Source organism: Centrocercus urophasianus, unplaced genomic scaffold (assembly GCF_019232065.1).
Source record: "Centrocercus urophasianus isolate 14NV4802_14NV808 unplaced genomic scaffold, USGS_Curo_1.0 seq_24, whole genome shotgun sequence".
NCBI classification, from domain to species: domain Eukaryota; kingdom Metazoa; phylum Chordata; class Aves; order Galliformes; family Phasianidae; genus Centrocercus; species Centrocercus urophasianus.
Genome location: NW_024884800.1, coordinates 14,271,284 through 14,293,615, shown reverse-complemented (window position 1 = coordinate 14,293,615; position 22,332 = coordinate 14,271,284). Strand labels below are relative to the sequence as shown.

At 42.1% G+C, this 22,332-nt stretch overlaps 1 long non-coding RNA gene across 1 annotated transcript in view; it reads right to left on the bottom strand.

Annotated features, from left to right (window-relative positions):
* Nucleotides 1-8,867: 8,867 nt before the first annotated feature.
* The window catches only part of LOC122163898, a 78,287-nt gene continuing 64,822 nt past the window's right edge, over nucleotides 8,868-22,332 (bottom strand). Inside the window, exons 3-4 of the long non-coding RNA XR_006170069.1 lie at nucleotides 13,844-13,892; nucleotides 8,868-9,662 (exon numbers count right to left, since the gene is read on the bottom strand). This is a non-coding gene — a long non-coding RNA (uncharacterized LOC122163898). The remainder of the gene's footprint in view (nucleotides 9,663-13,843; nucleotides 13,893-22,332) is intronic.

The window sequence follows — 22,332 nt, the reverse complement described above, 5'->3', positions numbered from 1 at the left end:
TCCGTCAGGCAAAAGGGAACGAACAAGCATCTTGTTCTCAATTCTCTTTTTCTTTCTCTCTGATACAAAGTTGAAGCTCTACGGAAAAACAGAAAGCTATCTCAGCTCTCATCAAATCTCAGAAAAAATTTCAGCTATAAGAGAACTGTGAGAACATAATGAAATCCAGTTATGACATGTTGCTCAGCTTGAGCAGTCCCTCTACGTCTGCGTGAGCCTCCTGTTGGCCATGCCCCGCTGAGCTCTGTGTCTCCCTGCAGCTCCTGCAGGCTTGTAAGAAACTCCCTTGGAAGGTAAATAGGTGTGCATGGCTGGAGAGAGCCAGGGGGGTGTTTAGGTTTGGGTTGCTTTGCTTTATTCGTTTTCTGAGTGCATCAGTATCCTTTAAGTGCTATAAAATCAAAGCAATTATAGAGCATTTTCTTAAGTTAAGAGCCAGAAAGGAAAACCACCACAGCAATAGGAGGGAAATAAAATAGGAAAACAGAACATAAGAAATGGAAACATAAGAACAATTATCCTTCTAGGGTACTGCATATTTGAAGGAGGGTATGAAATGGCAAAAGCTAACTCAGCTCCAGAATGTCAGGCTATCACAGCTACTGAACATGTCATGGAACGGAGAGCATGCACAACAGTAAGAGACGAGAAGCTGAAATGCACAATGGCCGTGGGGCTGGAAAGGATGGAAAGCACCCTGAGCAGTGCTGTGCCACTCACAGGTGCACACACCTGGGAGGGCACATGCCTTCTGCATCTTGTTCGACTCCTGCTGTAGAAGACAGGAGAAAAAGCAATGCTAATGGTACTACAGACCATGTAAACCACAAGTTTAGTCATCATGTCCAACAAGGGGATTTTTGCTATGTGCTTTTACAGATATGAGGATCATGGGGTGAAGACTGAAATTTGTTATTGCCAAAGTAGAACTAAAGAACTGTTAACTAAGAGGGAATTAATCCACTAAATTATAAAGGGAGCGATATTGTACATTTTCCACTATGTGAGGTATTTAAATGAAGGCCGGTGTTTTTCTAAAGAATTTTTTTCCACGAGGCCACGTTTATTTCTGTTGGTGCAGGTCCCAGAACACCCTATGTGCTATGAAATCCCTAGATGACACTGTACCCATTCCGTTTTGCAGGGCCTTCACAAGGCAGAAGCGTTACTTCACCCTTTTTATCTAAAGCACAACACCCAAAAAACAAAAGCGAGAGAATTTTGGCTGACATGGAAACCCTTTTGTCCAGAACAAGTTTTCTGTCTAAATCTTTCATCTGGCAATACGAGCAGGTGCCCTCTGCTTTGATTAAATCAGGCCAGCAAAGGCCGAGAGGAACTTGGACTGAATTCTGAAGACTGCTGCTGGTCAACACACAACGTGGATTTCAAGGAGACCTTCTGTTCAGCCCTCGCCGGCGGGAAGCTGAGAGATGAGGTAGATATGTGCACAGAGAGAAAAGCAAGCAGAAAGATGCCTATCACTCAGCCTTTCCCAGACTTTGATCTTCCTTCACACTTGTATTAAAAAAAAAAAAAAAGAGAAGAAGGAGAAAGATAACAAACACGACTGCCCACTGGACTTAAAGTTCTGTAAGTACAACTCATGTGCAGGAGATATCAGCCCTTCCCTGGAGCTGGGCCTCCGCTCCTCCTGTAGCTCCTCAGTGCAGTGATGTGCAGCCGCATCTGTCATGAGGCATTACCCGATGTCAGCAATGTAATGCAATAAGAGATACAACCGGTTCTGGCACGTAAGAAAATGACAAATCAGTCTGGAGAATTTGAAGAGACAGTTTTCTGGAGGAACGCAGGTGCAGAAGCTGGGCTTTAACAAAACTTCTTTCAAATGCAGGAAGTAAACAATAAAAAAAGGCCATTTTACCCTAAGTAGATTTTAGAAAATAGGTTTTCTCTCCAAATGTTTTGCTACAGCTGCAAACCACAGATTCAAAAGCTGACAAACAAAATTTCTTTCAAACTCCAGCATGAGGAGAATTGTGGAGTGAAAGAGACTGAGGGCTTCATATCCATTAGGATCCCACCACTTCGTTCCAATCAGGAATCAAGCACGGAATGTAATAAACTGTCTGTATCTTTCTTACTGCTAGAAGTTCAACAATTTCACATGTTCAGAGTTGTGTCTTCACATAGGAATGAAGAGTTAGCAAAGGTCTTAGTGAGACTGTAAGCCTTTCTGCACAGAAGCAGTGCTACCTTTGAGCAGCGCTGACACGAAGGAGCACTCCCTTTGTTACAAGTCTGTTATTTTCTGCCCTTGGTGGCCCCTCTTGCTGGTACAAAAGATTCTGGGTTCAGCAGTGCACGTATCAAATGATCCCATTTGATCAAGGTTAAGAGATGTTTTCATCAGACCAGAAGCTTTTTTTTTTTTTTAACTTTACTTTCTGTCCACTGCCACCCAGAACATTGCCTCTCTCATGAAACAACAGTTAAAAACCCAAAGGAGCTGGATTTTTCATGCGTGCTCAAGCTCTACCATCATCTCACAGGACACAGACTGCAATCTCCTGCTAACTGTCCTCTCCAAAGCATCACACAGACTAAGTAAACCCATGACACATTCTCCACAGGTCTACCCAAAGCCTTCCCAGGCTGAAACTTGGGTGATGAGAGGCGAGGCGAGATCAGGAGAGATTTGTTCTCCAATCAAGGTCAGGCCTGTGAGTGTCTCTGTACACCTTCCACAGGAACCAATGGGAGCTGAGCAGCAAGAGGAGGAAAATACAGAAACAGAAGTGCTGCTATTTTAAAAATAAAAGTAAAATATTATTTTTATATCAAAGAAGAAAAAGAAAAAACCAACACAATCCAACAACAACAACGAAACCATACCAATAAGAACAGGTACAAAAAGACGTGCGCTGACATAACCCAAAGACCCCAGATACGTTGAAGGTATGGATTTTGTACCTCAGTACAGACTGACTTGCTGATATTTTGTCAGTACCAGAGATAATCTTTTAAAATCATATTATGTTTGCAGCATTAATTATGCTTTTGGCTGACGCTGCAGCATAACTGCACATTTAGCACTTTTGTTATTTTTTTTAAAGGAGAGGAAAAAAAGAAGAAAAAAAAAAGTGGAAAAACAAGTCAGGACTGATTTATCAGAGATGCAGATAACTCTGGACACAAGGAGCATCTTAACTTGAAGAGTGGAGGGGTGCTTTCTGACAGACACCACAGTTCTGTTGGCAAACAAAACACTGCTTGCAGTACCCACACACTACAGCACTCCCAGCTCCCACCAACACCCACAGCAATGCACAGCACACATGGGCTCACTGTGCCACCCCGGGACATGAGCAGCCAGCTCTGAAAGCATTCTGCAGAAGCAAATAGGCTGTTTTGGCAAAGCTGATCAAACCATGCTATTTACATACAGGACCGGGAGCTGGTTACATGCACATCTGAAGTATAACTCTAATGCTGGTTCTTCCTTCTCCCCCTTTAAAAATCTATATAGTACCTGAGAAACTGTCACCAGTGTTTGGAGCTTTATCCACTGTTTCTAAAGTTCTCTGAATATGATACATACAAGGGCATACAATAAGGAACCCACTGGCCTAACGAGTATTTATTTTTCCACTCACTGCCACACCAATTTTAACTAAATAAGATACCAAACCAGTTAATAAGCCCTACTAATAAGATCCACTGTCTATTAGCATAGGAAGCTAAAGTAATTTCTTGCTGTGACTATTTATGAGAGCAGTTATTCACTTGGTAACCATTTACAAAGTAACAGCACTAAAAAATACAATAGATTGAGGACCTAGTAGATGGGAAATTAAATGCTGGATGGTTTAAATTGCATCTTTTTAAAAATACATATATCCAGTGAGAATAAAAGGGGAAAAATTCCTGTGAATAAGAGTAACAAATAAATGGTGTCTCCTGTTTTCCAAAGCCACTACAGTCACTCTGCCTGTGCATAGGAAGGTAAGCTCCCTGCCTTGGTTGCCCCGCAGCCCATGAGATGCAGAAGACATTGAGGTCGCGACAGTAACAAGTACCATTAAAACTAAGGTCACATTTAAGCCAATTAAGTGTTGTCACTGATCACAAAATCCTAATAAATTAGGAATTAATTAGCCAGCCTCTCCCAAAAGCAACAGAGTTCCATGCTCAGCTGTCTAGAATGCAGTGCCGAGCCGTGTGCGACCATAACCAGGAGTGTGTCAGAGCCACTGGAGCACACAGCTTTGCAAACGTCCCCGAAGCAGAGGCTCGTTAGTTGGGAAACATTCTTTCCCAAGTGGCAGGCACAATCTAATTTATCATCTCCCAGTAATTGCTGTCTCCAAGTGTTTTATTCCACACAGGCAAGCAGAAGGAAGCTTTCTGGGACGAAGCGCACCAACATGAGGAGATGGATTAAATTAGACCTTTTAGTGTTCCTCTCATGGCAACTGACAGTTTGCGCTTTTTGCTCTCACTGAATCTAATCTCTCCCTCCTTGTGGGGCGGGAACACACTCTATGTCCAGTGGAAACTGCTGTGGAATATTCCCAATTGTCCCCATGACTCAGATGGGAGACAGGTTTGGATAAAGAGGACCAGAGAATGATAGAATCATTAGGGCTGGAAAAGACCTCTCATATCATCTAGTCCAACCATCAGCTCATCCCCACATGCCCACTGAACCGTGTCCCTCAGTGTCACATGTCCATTTTCTTGAACACCTCCAGGGACAGTGACCCCACCACTCACCACCAGCAGTCTGTGCCAGTGCATCACCACTCTTTCCGAGAAGACATCTTCCCCAGTAACAAATGAACCTCCCCTGATCAGACAGCCTCAGAGAGGGTTTGGAAAGAGTTTCATCTCAGCACTGTGCACATACTAGAACTCATGTACACTGGTTACGCCAATGTAGCACAAAGTGACAGAAAGCCTTCCAAACCACAAGAAAATCTGGCTTCCAGAAACTACTGCAAAGTATTTGCCATTCTTCAGGAATTCCTGAATAAGTCAACAGTAAAGCAAGGGATGCAAAAACTACTCTGTCTACAGTGTACAAATGAAAAAGCCATCTAGCTGTGAAATTTATTAAGAGATTAAAACACTTCTTGATCTCAGCTGCGCCATCAGCTCCTGGTTGGCACTGGTGCACTCAGCAAAGCGGACGGCAGTGTGTTGCAGGCTCCCTCGCAGGGAGCACTGACTCCAGCACTAGTTCTGTACGTTTCCACTTCCACATCTTTGCGTGCAGTATGCCTATTATTTATCTGCTTGAATGCCATCCCTTGGCATAACAAAACACATTTGTTTCACAGAAATCCAAGTGCTCCTCCCCATCTGCGGGCTGGCTGTGCTGCTCTGCCGAAGAGTGCCTCTGAAGCTTCAGGAGGTTACCCAAACAATATGACACCAAAGCTGAACACAAGTTAGCTATTCAGAGTCTTTTCCTGGGAGGAGAGAAGGGAAGGAGGAGCCAGAAAAAGTGAAGTCTCGCCTCATTTTTGGCAAATTATTAATTAATTCATTTCAAATTTGAACGAAGTCAGCATCATTGCAGTGATTTGGGAGTTGCACATCAGCAAACTACATAAAAATAATAAAGAAAGAAAGAAGTCTTAGGGGTGCTTTGAGAGTTGGGTCGTGTTGGACCTTTTTAGTCCAGATCATTTCAGTGGTTCTGCAAAACCAAAAAATGGCAAAAGGGTTGGGGTTACCATCTGCAGAGAGGGGCAGAATGAAGGGGACAGAGCTGGAACTTCTGAGCCAGATTTACTGTCAGAAAGGAGACTGCTGCTAGAGACAGGTTTGCAGCAAAATGCTGCACTTGATACACAGAGTAGAACTCATGAAAAGTTTAATTGAACACAGAAGCTTTCAAATTCTGAGTTGAAACTTTCATGAGATAGAGGTGCAGAGGCTGCATGGGACCAGGAAGCTTCACACCTATTGGTAAAGATCTGCCATTTCCAAAAAACTGGAGTTTATAGCCAACTTTGTGCATCTCACATAAATATTCACTGATCTGCTGACAAATGTGAATGTGCCCTCTGGCATCAGAGACTAGTGAAATTTTCCAAGTGATTCATCACAGCAAATAAAATCTCATGTAGGTGTTAAACAATTATTTGCCATTTAAACCTACTTAGTCTTGACTTAAAGACAATGCTTAAGATGAATTTTGTTGCTGAACTCCAGCTCCAGTCTATACTGACATACTGACATAAGTAGCAGGTTTGGTGCTGTGTCTACTATTTGTCCTTCAAGATTTTCAGCTGAAGTTAACCTGCCTGAACACCTGAAATTCTTTCTGAAATTCTACCTGAGATACTGCTGAGGCAAGTAACAGGACACAGGGAAAAGAAAAAATAAGGTTGGCTGCAGAATTAACTGAGATGTGGTGGGTGGGAGGAAGACGGAAAACACACTCAGCACAGTGTCCAAGCTGCACTCCTGAAGAAGCATGCCTTACATCTCAATGCCAGCAGGTGAAGGAACAGGGAAGAGGAAAGTAGAGGTCAGTGAGGGTGTTACAAGCAGCCAGCAGGATGGGATATAGGACTGCCATTCTGCCTGCTGCTATGGGGATGAGAAGGCTGAGAAGTGCTTCAAACCATGCAAATGCGACAAAAAAAGCCAGCCCAATTCTAGCACTTCTCTTACGTTTCTTCTTACTATTCATGAAGAAATGAATTGCTACAGAATTGCACACAACCAGGCGGAGGGTTCAAGGAGGATATGGGCTTCTTCCTGGGAAAAGAAAGAAAAAGAAATATCTGCTGGCAACAGCCAGGTACCTCATTGTAGCACCTGCAGCGGTCAGCCTGATCTTTCACTGAAGAGAAAATATTCAATGTAGTTTCCAATGCTGCAGAAAAAAAGAAACCCAGCAAACAAACAGCAGCTACAAAAACCACAGACAATATCACAACTAAAGAAAGGCTTAGAAATGGATCTCAGACTGATCTGTGTCAACATTCAGATAGTGTTTTAATCATCCTGGACAGCTTCCTCCCAGCATCCTGAATTTCATAAGTCAGAGCCAGTTTTAATTAGAACAGCCTCCCAGCACCCCCTCTGCATATAGCTGTGACTTCAGCTATAACACAGAATAGAAGCACTCACCTCACCCAGCGGAGGCACAGATAAAAGACATGTTGTCTGAAAATCTTCATTTTCCTCATTTCTCTTGTTGTTGTTTCAGGTGTTTTTTTTTCATTAGAGACTCTACTACTGCTGATACCCCTAAGGCAAAGCTTACGTGAGTGGCTCTGAGCTTGCACCTCCTATGCAGTCAGAAAAGTGCTGTTCTGAAATAGCGCTAGCAGCAGAAACCATTCACGAACTGGGCAGCCAACTTCTAGGCACTGCTACACATCAGTCTCCTTTAAAAGAACTAACTGGAAAACTCCTCAGTCTTATGTCTTAGTTCTAAAGGATCATAGTGGCAGAGGGTTTCTGAACAGGAGGGTTACCAGGTCACAATGCCCACAGCATTTCAATCCTCCTGAGGAGCTGGCCTCAGTCCACTGCCAGCCCCCCACCACTCACCAGTGCTGGCTGAATCTTTCTGGAGACCAAATAGTGGGTGTGAGCGCGATGAAGTGGTGGGTGGTGCATTTCAACAGCTGCAACAGCAACAGTGGGGCACCTCCACTGGCATGTAGATTTGTATGAGTGCAATATGTAGGCATTTGTTTATCACTGGTAAAAATGCACAGCTCATGGTGGTGGCTTTGTTGAAAAAGAGCAGTTTGTAGCTGAGAACTTGCTCTGCCAACTAGTGCTACAATGCTCTTTGTAGTAATTTCCATGGAAATAAATAGGAAGCATTACTTTCAGAGCAGCCTATGTAAATATTTTGTTACAACCAAAAATACCATCAGATTCCTAAAGCAGTTTATGAGACACAACCAAATCATTAATTCCTCTCCTGCCATGCCATTTGCCTGTAGTTGCCCTATTAACCCCATTGGAAGTGGCAATGGACCATACTGTACAAAAGCTGTGTTTTTCCTTTCCCCTTCAGTAATGCACACTTGCTCACAGCACACTTTCTGACCTGCCAGAGCTTGACTTCACCCCTGCTGTAGAATCTGCAAGGAGTATTTGCACGTAACAGGCAAATGAACCAAGCAAGGTCACAAAGCCCAGAATGGATTAGAAATAAATACCGTGGGTCAGCGCCTCAGGGGGCTGTTGAAATCAGGAGTGCTTCATCTGCTTATACCAACAGAAGATTTGTGGCAGAAATACTGAATTTAATGCAGAAATATTTCTATTCAGTCTTGAATCTGCATTTCAGCCACCCCATACCAGACAAATGTGTCATTTTAAAATATAACACATCACAAAACTCTGTCTCTGCCCTATTGCTCCTCTTGCCGCTGTAACTGCCAGCATAATATTATTTGCTTGAAAGAAGTTACTCCCAGTATACGCCATGGAAGAAAGAGGAAAATCCTTCCAAATGGTTTATTCAGAAATGAAAAATTGGGGATCGGCAGCTTTTATATCCAAGACTCGCACCTAGTGTACAGAAAGATGAATGTATGGATGGATTTAATCTAGACCATTACTAGAAATCTCCTGTGACCTGAATTCTTATCAGTGTAACTCTGCAGATCCTCCTGCGAATGGAGGGAGAGCTGGACAAGCCAGGAACGTGAGCCAAAGGGTTAGGAAACTGGCACCCTTTATTTTTTCCTCTTTTGCCATTCAGAAGTTTCTGTTTGTTTGTTTGTTGGCATGTTTTTGAAAGGGATCAATTCTCTAATACGATTGAGTTATGCACATCTCATTTACTGGAAGAAAACATGAGAAGAGCAGCTTACTGGAAGGGAAACTTATAAGAAAGGCTAAATTGGATCTCAAATAGCTCCTATAACACAGCTATTCTTTATTTGGTTTTGACATTTTTTCACTTGTCTCTGGAAAAGTACATTACTCGGGAGGAACTGCTGATGAATTTCTGACAGTATGCCTGGGGTTTTTGTTTCTTTTTAAAAAGGCACCTTGTAGCACAGTTTCCAAACTTTGCATCAAAATCACACCATCGCCAAAATATTCCAGGAACCATGTGCAGAATTAGCCTTCCTTCATGTACAATTCAAAATGTTCTTTGGATGTCAATACATAATAGCTCAACAAAGGTGGCTTTGTTAGCAGAGTTTTTGAGAATAAAATAAAAAGAGGCCTCAAAAAAATGGTAGAAACTCTGGAAGCACAGTCAGCAAGGGCTAAAGTCTGATACAGGCCCATTCCAAGCATTTTTGAGGCATTTTGTAAACCATATGTAGTCTTAGACGCTCTGCCAAGCCTCGCCTCCTTTTTCAGGGTTTTAGGACCGTCAAGATCACAATGGCTCTGATCAAAATCAGGGAAATTTTTTTCAAACATTCTGTCAAACAATCTGCCTTCAGGACATTTCTCAACATCTGAAAGTCCAGAGAGTGCATGGTCACCCAGTGCTGCTCCATATGGATCACAACACAGAGAGGTGGGCAGCAAACACCAGGTTAACTGGGATCAACACTCACAGACCGTACTTCCCACGGTTTGTAACAAAGCAGGTTTTGACTTGAGGTCCAAAGTCACAATTTCTTCACCAAAAGGGACTGTGTGTTTCTAGCCAAGGAAGAATGGAGCACTATCCATTATGAACATGCCAGTAAGCTCTAAAAGGGAGAGAAACAACTGAGATCCACAGGCACAGCAGTGAGCTCAGGCAAAGCCTGCAGCGATTTCTTTCATACAGCACATTGACAGCACACCAAGTTTCATAATTCTCGTGGAATTACGACTCATAGAGATGCTGCAAAATAAGTTCTGGCAAGAATGGGTGAGAGTGACCCACACACCATCCTCAGGTGCTGTAACCCCAACCCACTCAGGGTTAAACAAGACATAGATTACATATCTTTCCAAGGGTAATCATTTTAGTGCTCTTCACTTACTTCACACTGATGCTGAGGTTATAATGCAAACAGCTGCTATGAGTTCTCATGGATTCGCAACTTACCTTCTCCTGCAGTAACATCATCATCTGCCAACGTACCTGAAAGTAACACAGACTCGTGTCAAATTTCACTAACAGGATCACAGCAGGTGTCACTTTGTTTTGGAATTACAATCGTGAACATTTTGCTAATCAGATTTGCAAAGCATAAGCACTCCCAAGGCTTAACAACAAGAGAAGGTAAATGCTTGTTGGGAATATCTGCATGGCTGTGTGCTGGCCTGCATGCTGTGCTCACACGTGCCACTTGTGCCTCTCCTTGTGTGTACTTACTGAGACACACCTCAGAAAAACAAGCTAAACCAACAGCCAGTGCTGCTGATGCGTTTCTGAAAGGTTTTTTCCTGCAAAAGCTGACCATTTTGAAAAGCTACAAAAATGCTTTGGCACAAAATGCATGAAGGGCATACATTAACATACATTGATTACTTGTATTTTTAAATGTAAATGTGGTCTGCTCAGCATCTAATAGAATTATGCCTGCGGCAGTTAGCAAACATCATCGACATTCAATCCTCTGTTCTGAAGAATTGCAAAACATCTGATTCAACAGTTTTTATCGGGATAATATTCATAGTGCAAAGAGGAAACAATTCAGAAATGCAGCTGGTTCTGTTTCTCAGGTTTGGGGGTTTTGATCACAATTTCCCCAGGTGCTGACGCCTTTATGAGAGGTGATGGAGTTCCCTGTGGCACAGTGCTGGTAACCTGTACACAGGTGCATGTCTCCTGCTCTATCCTCTCCCAAAGATGGCAAGTCAGGCTTGGCTCAGCAGCACTCCCACCCCAGCAGCCAGTCCTCCTCTGAGGGAAAGTCACAGGCCAGAACACATCTTCTAAAAGCATCTGAAGTGAACTGCCTGTCGTACATATGGCACAAGCTGGGAAGCCCACTCTTAATATCAAGGGTATTCATACAGTCAACAGATTATCTCTTCAATCAGGTCTGGTCAGTAGCAATCAAGCAGTTAATAGCTCTACAGCAAACAGGGGGATGCCCGGAGTCTCACACACACAATAAATCCATAACTTTTTCCTTGTCCTGATAGGAGACTCACATTTTCACCCCCGCTGATAAATGCACAAAGACAACTCTCTATCAATCAATAACCCAGCGCTCTTCTGACATTCTTTTGAATCCATATAGTTAATTAATATATATATGCACATCCAAAATCTATACAGATTAAGCCTGGATTACAAAATCCTTTCCTTGCCCAGTTTGAATAACCGTGCAAAAATGAAGATCCAGCCAAAGAAAGCTGCTCTAATTCTTGTGTATTTATTTGGCTTGAAACCTGCCATCAAAGAAAAGACTGTCGTTATTTGAGCAGCAGACCTTAAGTGATAGATTTCCAAGTGCATCATTTTTAGAGACATTAGAGCTATCAGGCCTATATGGTTGCTAAGATACCATGAATCATGAAGGAAAATATAAGATAATGGTAGGCAGACACTGCGATGTTTATCAGAGTATTTTCTCTGCATCTTTCTTAATAGCATCATGATTAGGATCATTTTCAATAGTTCCCATCTATTTTCCAGCTAGGTGAAAGAATGCAACTGCATTAAGTTGGCAAACATTGTTTATAATTCACATTTTGCCAAGTGTAAATGAATCTGTGGAAGTCAGGATTTGTAATTGCTACAGCAGAACTTATTAATAAGTAAGAAGGTGTGGCTGCGCACAGGTTTCTCTCCTGGCTATTAAATACTATCTCCAGACTTGGAATGAAATCATCCTTCAGTGATTTCAAGTATATTCTGCGATAACACAGACTGTGCTTTCAAAGAGTTTTTAAATTAAATTTGTAGCTGAGGTAATTGCTGCTGCAAAATTATGCAATCGAAGTAAAGCTTTATGCTGCAGCTTTCTTGATATTATAATTTAACTGCCTCTTTTCTAAATCATAAAAGTGTGAGATATCAGATTAGTGCAAAGCATTAGGTTATTACTGAATTATTTCATCTTTTATCTCTGAGACTAGACAGTGATAAGCAAAGGGACAAATCCACAGCCCACTGTGCAGTGCTGCATGCCAGCTCCCAAAAAACTCTTCTCTGGGTTCACTCTTCTACTGCTTTAAAAAGGTAACATCCAAGATTGGGAAAGCATTGTTCATCAGCCCCCTTCTCTGACTTGCATCCCCATAACTGAGCCTATGTGTAAAGGTTTAATTCCTGCACAGGAATACTCAAACATATTGTTAATAGAAAACTTAATGGAAAAGCTGTTCTGAAAGTAACATTTTGTATTTTATGATGTTGGTCCAGTACATCAGACGCAGATGTTGGTGGTATGGCAGCAGAGGCTGAACCTTCCCACCAATATCCCATTACATTCGGTTGCCGTGTGACAGATGGCAGCAGAGGGGCAGTCTGGTGGAATGGCATCTGACACAGAAGTGCAGACGAAGCAAAGGGGTGGAACTGAATTGCTCCATGTGGAAAAAATGGCACCCATCAACATTCATCAGTGCTTGCTGAACGTTTCTGGAGACCAACACAGTGGGTCTGAGGGTGTGAGCACAGCGAGGCAGTGGGTGGTGCATGTTAGCAGTAGCAAGTGCAACGTTAGAGACAAGTCATGTTCTGGATGGCCACGCACATCTGTCACACCATGAAATGAACAGCATCTCGATCAGCACGTCCATGCAAATTATCAGATCATGACCAACTATGTACAGAGCAGAACATTATCTTCAGCGTGTTGGAAACTACTGTAGCAGTGTTGAAATATCGCAAAGTTTTTGCCTCATGAGGCCCACGAATGCTCATGCAGAAACAGAAAGAACATTGTCTGCAAGTTTGGCAGGACCTATTGAACAAATACAAGGCTGAAGGCAACAGTTTTCTGGATCATATCATTACTGGTGCCAAGACATGATGTTACCACTACAAGCCAAAGTAGCAGCAGTTCTTGGAGTAGCAACACATGAATTCTCCCATCAACTAAAAAATTCAAGACACAGCCCTCAGCTGGTAAAGTGATGTGCATTGTTGGGATAGAAAAGGGGTGATCCTTCCGGATTTCCTGGAACTCAGACAAATCATCAACTCTGATGCTAACTAAGCTGAAGGCTCACATTTCCAGCATCAAAACAGAGAAGAAGACAACCCCTCCCTTGCAACAAGGTAACGTCAGGTCCCATACCAGTTTGAACGCCATGGAACACATTGCCAGTCTTGGCTGGAGCGTCCTACCACAGCCGCTGTATAGTCCACATAAGGCACCTTCTGACTTCTATCTGTTCAGGCTGCTGGACAACACCTTCCTAGCAATTATACCATCATAGCAGCCATGAAACAGTGGGTCTCCTCAAGTGGTGCAGATTTTCAGAAGCATGACATGCAGGACCTTATTCACTGCTAATGAAAAAGGGTAGCTACATTGTGGTCTCTATCAAAAAGCAGAATTTTGCAGATGAGAATTTGCTCTTTCTGATAGTGTTACTGTGCTCTTCATAGCTGGTGCAGTTTCTATAGAAATAAATAGGAGGTATTACTTTCAGAGCAATCTACGCAGGTGTTTCTTATTTGCCATTCAGGAAACCCACAAGCTTGTGGACCATGTGTCTCATCCATAATAACCCTGGAAAGATTCTTGGAGGCAACGTCACTGGATTACAAAATACCAATTAGAAATTTCCTGGCTAGAATGCAATATTTCTCTAACTGAAATCCTTTTTGACTGAATTCACTTTGAAACGCAGCCATCATAACATCATTCTGAATTGCATAGACTCTCGTCTGTTTAATAAATAAAGTAGAATGGAAAGACTGGTGTTTTTGCCACAAAGCACATTTCTGGGTGCAATATCACCCAGCCAGAAGTCCTACCTTTTGTGCAGACATGGTCATCTCGTCTATGTTCAGAAGAGGTCTTACACTGGAAAGGAAGAATATTAGTTACACTACTGTAGCATTATCCTACTACTATATTATATCCTCCTGGTATTAGAAGGGCAGCACATAATGAAAGGTAAAGACTAGACAGTTGGACTTTCCTCGTCCAAGCTTTCAAATAAAGCACCTTTGCATTTTGCACTAGAGAGACATTTTAATGTATCTTGCTTTCTGAAAACAAAACAGGATAGGGTGAGGGTGAGGGAGGAAGCTGGTGGCACACAGGAGGAGGCACCAAGCAGCCTAAGAGAGCAGTGACAATATGCTACAGCAATTAACCTGCAGCTGCTATGAGATTTAAACCGAATCTCCCACAAAACATAAGCAGTGACACCTTCCTGGAAGCGTCCTCTCTGTGTCCAGTACATATTTGTTGTTTAGCTTGCAGTTCTGTCTCAAAGCAAGGTTTCCCTGTCCTTGAAAAGAACTACGAACACTGCCTCATAATCCAACACTTTCAAGAACACTGGACATTTTTCCATTCACTTAACAAACATCAGTAGGAAGGCCTGAGAGAGGCTGAGAGAGGTCTGCTCACAGCAAAGAAAAGGGGCAGTAATATTTCTAATTTTCCTGGCACCAGCAAAGGTAAATACACATTGATGCTTGGAGACTGTAACTTTTTAAAAGTAAATGAGCCTTGAAGATTATCTGTCAGCTAAAACGTACCCAAGGGCTTGCATTGCAATGCTTCTTTTTTAAAGAATGTTTGTTTTAACATTATGGTTGCAACCAGTGGAAGAAAAATGTAGAGCCGTCATAAAAGATGTGAGTAGATACCCAGTTGTTAGAGCTGGTTTAGGAACAATCATAGGAGTGATGGACTGTGCGACCCAGGAGAGGTTCCTTCCAACCCTAATGATTCTCAGAATTGATTTTCTTTTGCAACTCACTTTCAGTTAGCTTTAGAAAGAAAAAAAAATAAAAAGGGTGAGATCAATGCTAGCTTCAATGACACAGTCATTCCAGCTCCCGCAGCATTTTCTTACCATGGCAATCTCTTTATTTTCTTTCTTATATGAAGACCATTCTCTACTTCTCTCTTCCTGGTTGTGCATAAATATAAGGGGTTGAACTCCTAGTTTACTGACTCCAGGGCTGAATGCAACATTAATACAAATTAGTTAGCTCTCAGAGAGTGAGTATATAGTTATTCTGCCCACAGTTCAGGAGAAGTGATCTCTGCATTCGTTATCATGCTTGCTAAACAGACTCCTCTAGCCAGAAGCTAGAACAGAACTGCATATGTAAGAAATGTTTCTCTCTCTAGAAAGATGCATTCTGTAAATTTAACATTGCAGGGTATTAACACAGTTCTGTACAAACTGGTATTTCCACTGCTAAAATGCTGGCGGACCATTAAAGGCAAATTTCCTTGCTTTCAGTCTGCAGTGTAAGGGGAGGAAAGAACTATTTATTCCCCTCTTTCCCTATTCCTTTTTCAGCCCACTGACATAACAGTCTGGATCTAAACAAGAAATCTAACCCTAAACTGTCTCTCCTATACTTTTCTAATGATTTGCTGTTTCCACTGGGCTTTTCTATATCTTCTGCTTCTTCCTTTCATATCCCATACCACAGCTGACAAAAGGGAGTAAGAATCATCAGGCTGCACCTATGATAGAACGCTGTTTCATGCTGCAAATCAAGCCATGGCCTGAGCTTGCTGCTGCTGCTATGCTCACTATTCACTGACGGTCACCACACTCTGGAACACCTCCTACCACCTACCATCCAAATCCCCATGGCAGGAAGACACACTGACCTAACAGACACTCTGCAGATCTCTGCATCAGACTGCAGTGTGTTACCACCTACCACACTCTCGGTTGTCTGCCTTAGATGAACAAATTACCTCACCAGTGCCCACCATGCCAGAGTTTTGCTCTACATGCTTTCCTGACTTGTAGTTTCACTCACTGTCTGAAACCACCTCCTTGCTTCATCTATGGCAAGTGGAAGAGTATTCTTCTGCATACTGCCTATGTATGGATGCCTGTAAGGACTGTCGTGCTGTGGCTGGAGAACAATAATGAATAACTGCTGCCTGCAGATCAGGAAAAGAATTAAACTGAGATGATGACTCCGAGGTCCATCTCCATCTCCTGTGTCACGAAGGTTTGATGGTTGGACTAGATGACCTTAAAGGTCATTTCCAAACTTAATGATTCTACAACCATAAGGTTTAGGATGAGATGTAGAGATTAGCATCTGAGAAGACTACAGTGATTAGAGAATGGTTTATGGGAACTCCAAGATTTCCCTCTCAAGACAGCTGCTCAAAAATGAATTGCAGAGCAGGCAGCCCAGGCATTTCTGGAGGAATCAAGCTGGTTGATGGCATAAAGAAATCTCCTTAAAAGTAAAAGTTAAAAAAGAAAGCACCAATGGCTTTAGCATGCCACATGGTGCATTCTCCAAACTGCCTTCCAGAGTCCCTGATACTAAGTACAGAACAGCCTTCATTTTAGATGAGAAGGAACAGCAATACAGAAAAGAAGAACTAGAAGGATGTAATGCCAAAATGCCCAACGAGACTGAATGTTGAATACTGAAATCAATGTGTGACAACACTTAGGCCTTTCCACAGGGCTGCCTATTGTTCATGGGCTATGAGGGCTTGGGCCAGACAGGATATCCAGAAGCAACGGGACCTGAAGCAGGCACAGGATGTGAACTTGCCACCCCAGGCTTCCTCATGGCCTGGCACAGCATGATCTCACCTGACAGCAGGCAGCTGCTGCTAGAGCCACATGTTATGCAGCAAAGCAGCACTTAAAAGTTGAAGACAGCCAGGACCCCACATAGAAGCAGCAGCCATTACAAAATGAAAGTACAAATGCACCCACCTTGACAGATTCATCCCCAGGAATGGGGTCCTGCTGCTTCACTTGCCCTACATACTTTGTACCTTTTTGCAGGCAACACTTCAGCTTGAAAACCTGAGCAGACCTCTCCCTGGCAAGCCCTGTGGAGATCTCCCTCAGGCAGTGTTAGCAGCAGTCAGTCTCTTCTAGTACTCACCATATATCTTGTTTTTGTATTTCTCACTTTAACAGCTCTCCATCCCAATGAGAGTGCAGAAGCAAGCTATGCAGACAGAAGCTGGCATGTCTACACAGCAGCAAGGCTGGCTATCATTTTGTAACAGGTTTATATAGCTGTCTATACTGAATGTTAGTATTAAGCTTTGCCTTCTCACATGTTAAGACATCTCCTCAGCTCCACAGGACGAATCCTAGCTCTGATCCAGCCTCTGCTTTGCAGCAGCAGTGCTCACACCCTTCTTGCGTGGCTTGGACAGCCTAATGGCAAGGGCAGCCCAGGAGCTAGGGAGCCTTTGTGTTGTTATTCTTCACTTTTTAAGTGCTGATGCTAAGAATTAGCACGAAAAAAGTTGTCTGGTCTAATTCATCTATCCCCATAGGGCGGCTCATGCATTCCTGCTCTTACACTACACTATCTTATATTTTTTGTGACAGAATTTCATTTACTTTATGCCAATACAATCCAATTAGTTTATATTGCAGCACTAAGATCCAGACTTGCAGTAGTTTGCTTTTTACATGCCATCTTTCCCTTCAGCCTTTCAGAACTGTCATCAATAAACATTTTAACCAGTCCAAATGTACCTGCTCCTTGTAAGGCAGTGACAAAATCTAGGTTTTAGGCATAGTCCAACATCCAAGAAAAGTCTGTGGCTTTTCTAAGTTTTCTTTCTACTGTGCTTCTTTCCTTATCACACACATCTTCCACACCTTTTTGACTTTGTTTTGTTTTTTTGCTTGTTTCTGTTAAATCCCAGATCTCTCTTCTTCTTCTGTTCTCCCATACCTCCTGCCACTCTTTGGATTTTCCTCAACTCATCAGGAGGAAATACGTGGATACAATTTAAGGAGTTGACCTGCTCTGTCCTTAATTTGTTTTGTCCCAGTCTTACTGTTCATATTGCTTTTGTTGTTTTCCAGACAGACAATTTCTGGTTGATAAATGCATGGGAGAAGCACGTATCCAAAAAGCACTGCCATTTCATATAGCCCAGTGTTTGGCATGGACTCACAGAAATGTTGGTGGCCTTGCCCGGGAATTAATACCTGCAAGTCCCAGAGATGGTTGGCTTCAGTTTCCTTCGTTCACAAAACCCACTGCTTTACTGACACTGAAGTCCGATACAGTGGTGTGTAAATAGCAGATAACAGCCTGTACATTGTTAGCACACTTTTTGTGGATCTATTATGAAATTCATTTATTCCACTATCCCCTATGATCCCTCTTTTCATTTTATTGTTATATTCTAACCTTCACCTCGACTGCTCCATTGCTTTTCATTCTTCTGAAGAAAGTATATTTATTTCAATACTTGATCTTGAGCATTTTAGCTAACAATACCTATAACATCCCTTCAAATACCTGTTCCTGCTCCAGCAGAATTTCTTCTATTGCTTCAGGCAGTGTGATATCATTTCATTTTCCCTTGAAGAAGTGCAAGGTATTTTGGACAGTTTTCTGGGTTATATCAGAAGGTGCTGTAGGTGGGCACATTGCTCCTCAGCAGCTGGCCACGTAAGCTCTAGGGAAACACTGCATGCACAGTCCCCTCTTTAGCTGCAGATCACATCTGGGATGAATCTCCAATAGTAGCGCTGCCGCCATGGAAAAAGTTGTGATTAAAACTGCTTAAATATGTGGACAATAATAGAGAAATAGGCAAAAGTGCTAAACTTTTCAACATTTTCAAAACCAAACTTTCTGGTACTGTTTTTTGAAAATCCTATTTCTCGAGGGGGGGAGGGGAGTGGAAGAGGTCTGAATTTTCTATAGAAACAAAAAATAGTAAGAAAAGAGTTATATGACATTTAAAATAAAATAAAATAAAAATGTTCATTTAAGGAGAAGCTGTAGTCCTGAACAAAATGAAAAGATACAAACATTCTGAATGGAGGCAAGCAAGTTAAGTATTTCTGCTTTCTTGTTACTAAGAACTTCACATCCAAGAAAATTCTCCTAATGCCCTGAAAAGAAGCTCTTAACTGTGAACAGTGTGCTCAAAACTCAGCCAGTAAAACATCTTACCTCCCAAGGGAGGAAAATTTGCCCTTGCAAGATTTCTTGTTGTTCTTGACACAAGAGTTGATTGATGAACTGTTTTCATCTCTCACTAAAAATCAATGTTATTAGACAGAGGAGCTATATTCTGGTGTTTCACATGCACTAGTTCTCAAACTATATAAGAGGAGGAGCTGCAATTTGACCCTTTCACATTCTGTATCTGACTGATGGCCATTTTACAAAACCACGTTCCCATTCTCCGATTTACAAGATCACTAAACCATAAGAAATACTTTCAAGTGATAAGTTACTGAAAGCAGTAGCCTCCTCATCACACTCACAAAATATTGTATCCACAGAGGCTTCCATGTTCTGTTCCACTTAGGCTTTTTTTTTTATTGTAGACTTTAACTATCAGATAAATACTAAGTAGTTCTTACCTTACAGAGATAAGAAATAATATAACTGAGTCTTTTTCAATCCAGGACTAGAATATCACACATGTTGTCAGGTTAACGGCGTTCACTGCTCAGATACAATTTCATTTACTAGGAACACCTTACTGAGTCAACAACACTAAATACTTTTACTTCTGCATCATAACATGTAAGTGAATGAATTGATGCACTAATTTCAGTCTTTTTATACATATATAGATATATGTATATATATATAATGTGTACACCCACCTTAAAGATGCGGTGAAACTGCACAAAGCTGTGTTTCAAATATGGATTTCTACTGGCAATGTCAAACTAGCAGTACCAGACTGCAACACACTGGGGCTTTTTTTAGAGAGAAGGTCTATGAGGTTCACTGTTTGCCCCAAAAGGTGTTCCAAATTTTTGCCCTGGGAGCAAAGATGCTGAGGTCACTCCCACACCCATCCAAATTCTAGGGCACATTTTCATTGACTTCAGTGATGCTGAATTGAGCACCCTAACTGAAATGTTACATCTGCTCCAAAAAGCCTTTTCAAAGGAGTTGCTTCACAAATTTGGTAGACTCAAGACTTGTTGTCTGCATCCAAAGGTTTTACTAATCAAACCTTCCTGAGACAGGCTTGAAACAGAAATGAAAAGACACTGTATGGAAGAGAAGGTAGAAACAGAAAGTTTTGCGTCATCGGAGACCACAAAGGAATGTGAAATTTGGTAACCTAGTAAGAAACATAACGTTTAGGTTCCCATTAAACTAAAGAGAGAAATACAAATCTGTCTTAGATCTGATCAGTCACCCAACAGCATAATACTGTTTTTATTCTTTATGCCAAGTGCAATTAACGTCAAATTGGAACAATCTAGTAAAAAAGCTTAAATAATAAGACACCATTCTCCATAATGGGAAGTTCCACAACACACTCCCCCACATACACACATAAACAAACAGCAAACTAAAAAGCTCTAATAGCAGCCTTTCTATTGGCTTTACACATTATCATCGCTCATTGATTGCTATGATACATGTTTAATTACGAGGACAATGATCTGACCAAAGCAGTTTTAGCACCTATAATTGTTCAAGCTTCTAACAATGTTCTCTAGTGTGAAATATTATCAAGTAACTAAGAGCCGCCTTCAGGAAACATCACTCCCTGTGCCAGAAGCATTCATTGCCTGCTGAAGCTCTTTCATTGAGTCTCTCCACTTTGAGTGGCAAGTCTTCCCCGATATCTGCTTACAAGAACACTGAGAAATGTGGTTTTCATTCCCACTGTCTCTTGTTGCTTTCACTGGTTCAAATTCAGATTAATATAACTAATATTGGACTCTAGCAGTAAGGTCTGTCTTTGTTGGTTTCTTTACAGAATCTTAATTGTTTTTGTCAGTTACAAATTACGAGTTCAACACAGAATATCTTGAATTTAAGTGGACAGACTTTCCCTGTTTCACATAGATTAAGTCTTCTACCCATAAGGGAACAAAGCCGAGTCTCTTGTCTTCAACTTCAATTTAAATTTCTACCCTTATGCATATCACAGTAGCTATACCCAGAAATTCAGTGAGTTTTACAGTCATTGCTAAGGAACAGTAGAAATGGCTTCACTGCGTTTTCCTCCTTTTTTCCCCTCCTCTCATACATTTCAGGAGACATATGGAAAGAGATTAAATGCAGGAACATAACAAATGGTCCACACCGTTGTCACCAGACAGGGCACTAGTCACAAAACTTGCATGGTCTCATGCTCCCTTTTTCTGCACTTCTCTGCTTTGTAAGCTGAACATAGAAACTTTACACCCTGCACCTGATGAAATCCCGTATTTCTGGGGATGGTACAAGCATGGCAGATGAGAATCAATTTGATTTTTATAAAAAACTCTGGAAAATGAACAAATAACAACAACAAAAAGCAGAAAGCTCTGAGCAGTTTAGGAAGATGAAGTGTCCCTGCAATCACCCTAGCAGGCAGAGCCATAATCACAAGCACATTGGTAACACCCTACACAGCAGAAGGCTCTTTGCTGCAGCCCCCACAGGAGCCCCATCTCAGCTCTGCCCACCTGCCCAGGAAAACTTCAGCACTGGAAGCTGTAGTTATTCCCAGAGCAGAAATAACTGACACAGAGAAATGAAGAGACTCGAGGAGAATCCAGTCCTGCATGAAGTGAAAGCAGCAATGAGATGTCACAGCTTAGAAAGCAGAGAGCCATGGTATGGAAATGGGGGAAGGAGAGCAAAGAGAGCTGTGCTTCTTAGCTGCCAGGGCAGAGGGCACAAGGGGAAATTTCAAAAGTCCCTCAGATAATAGGGGAGGATAAAGCTGCACGGCCTGTGTGCAGTGCTTGCAGCCAGCTTAGCCACCAGAATTGGAAGGGAGGAGAGCTGCCAGTTTTAGGTCTTTTTAGACTTAAGTACTTTAGGGCAATAATTCATCTTTCTGCTCCATGCTTTTCTCAGCACAGTGGAGACTACTGTTTTTGTGCCTCTGGACAATGCAAAGAACAGGGCAGCACCTAGCACAAACAAGGTGGCTGAATGCATTGCAGAAAGAGCCCAAACCCCATCGCCAGTGTATTTTTTCCCTTCTCACTCGTTGCCTAATGTTTACCGTCCAGGGCATTTGAGGTTTGGGTTTTGCATTGACTTCTCCAGGACTGATGGCAGGCTTGAAGCTAAACACACGTTCAGATGCTCTGGCACAGCAGCGACAATAAGCCCAGCACAGCAGAGGATTAAATCTCAACCACAGCCACTGTTAGGATATTGAACTGCAGACTTTGCATTGCTTTATTGCTAATTTCTGCACATATGTCTGTGATCAGTTGCAGGGCTCTGGCATATGGTGAATGCACCTGCTAAGTTAGCCAGTGCCATGGCCTCCGACAACAAGGAGCACTTCTGGCAGGATCTGCCAGGGTTAAAAGAAGGGATTA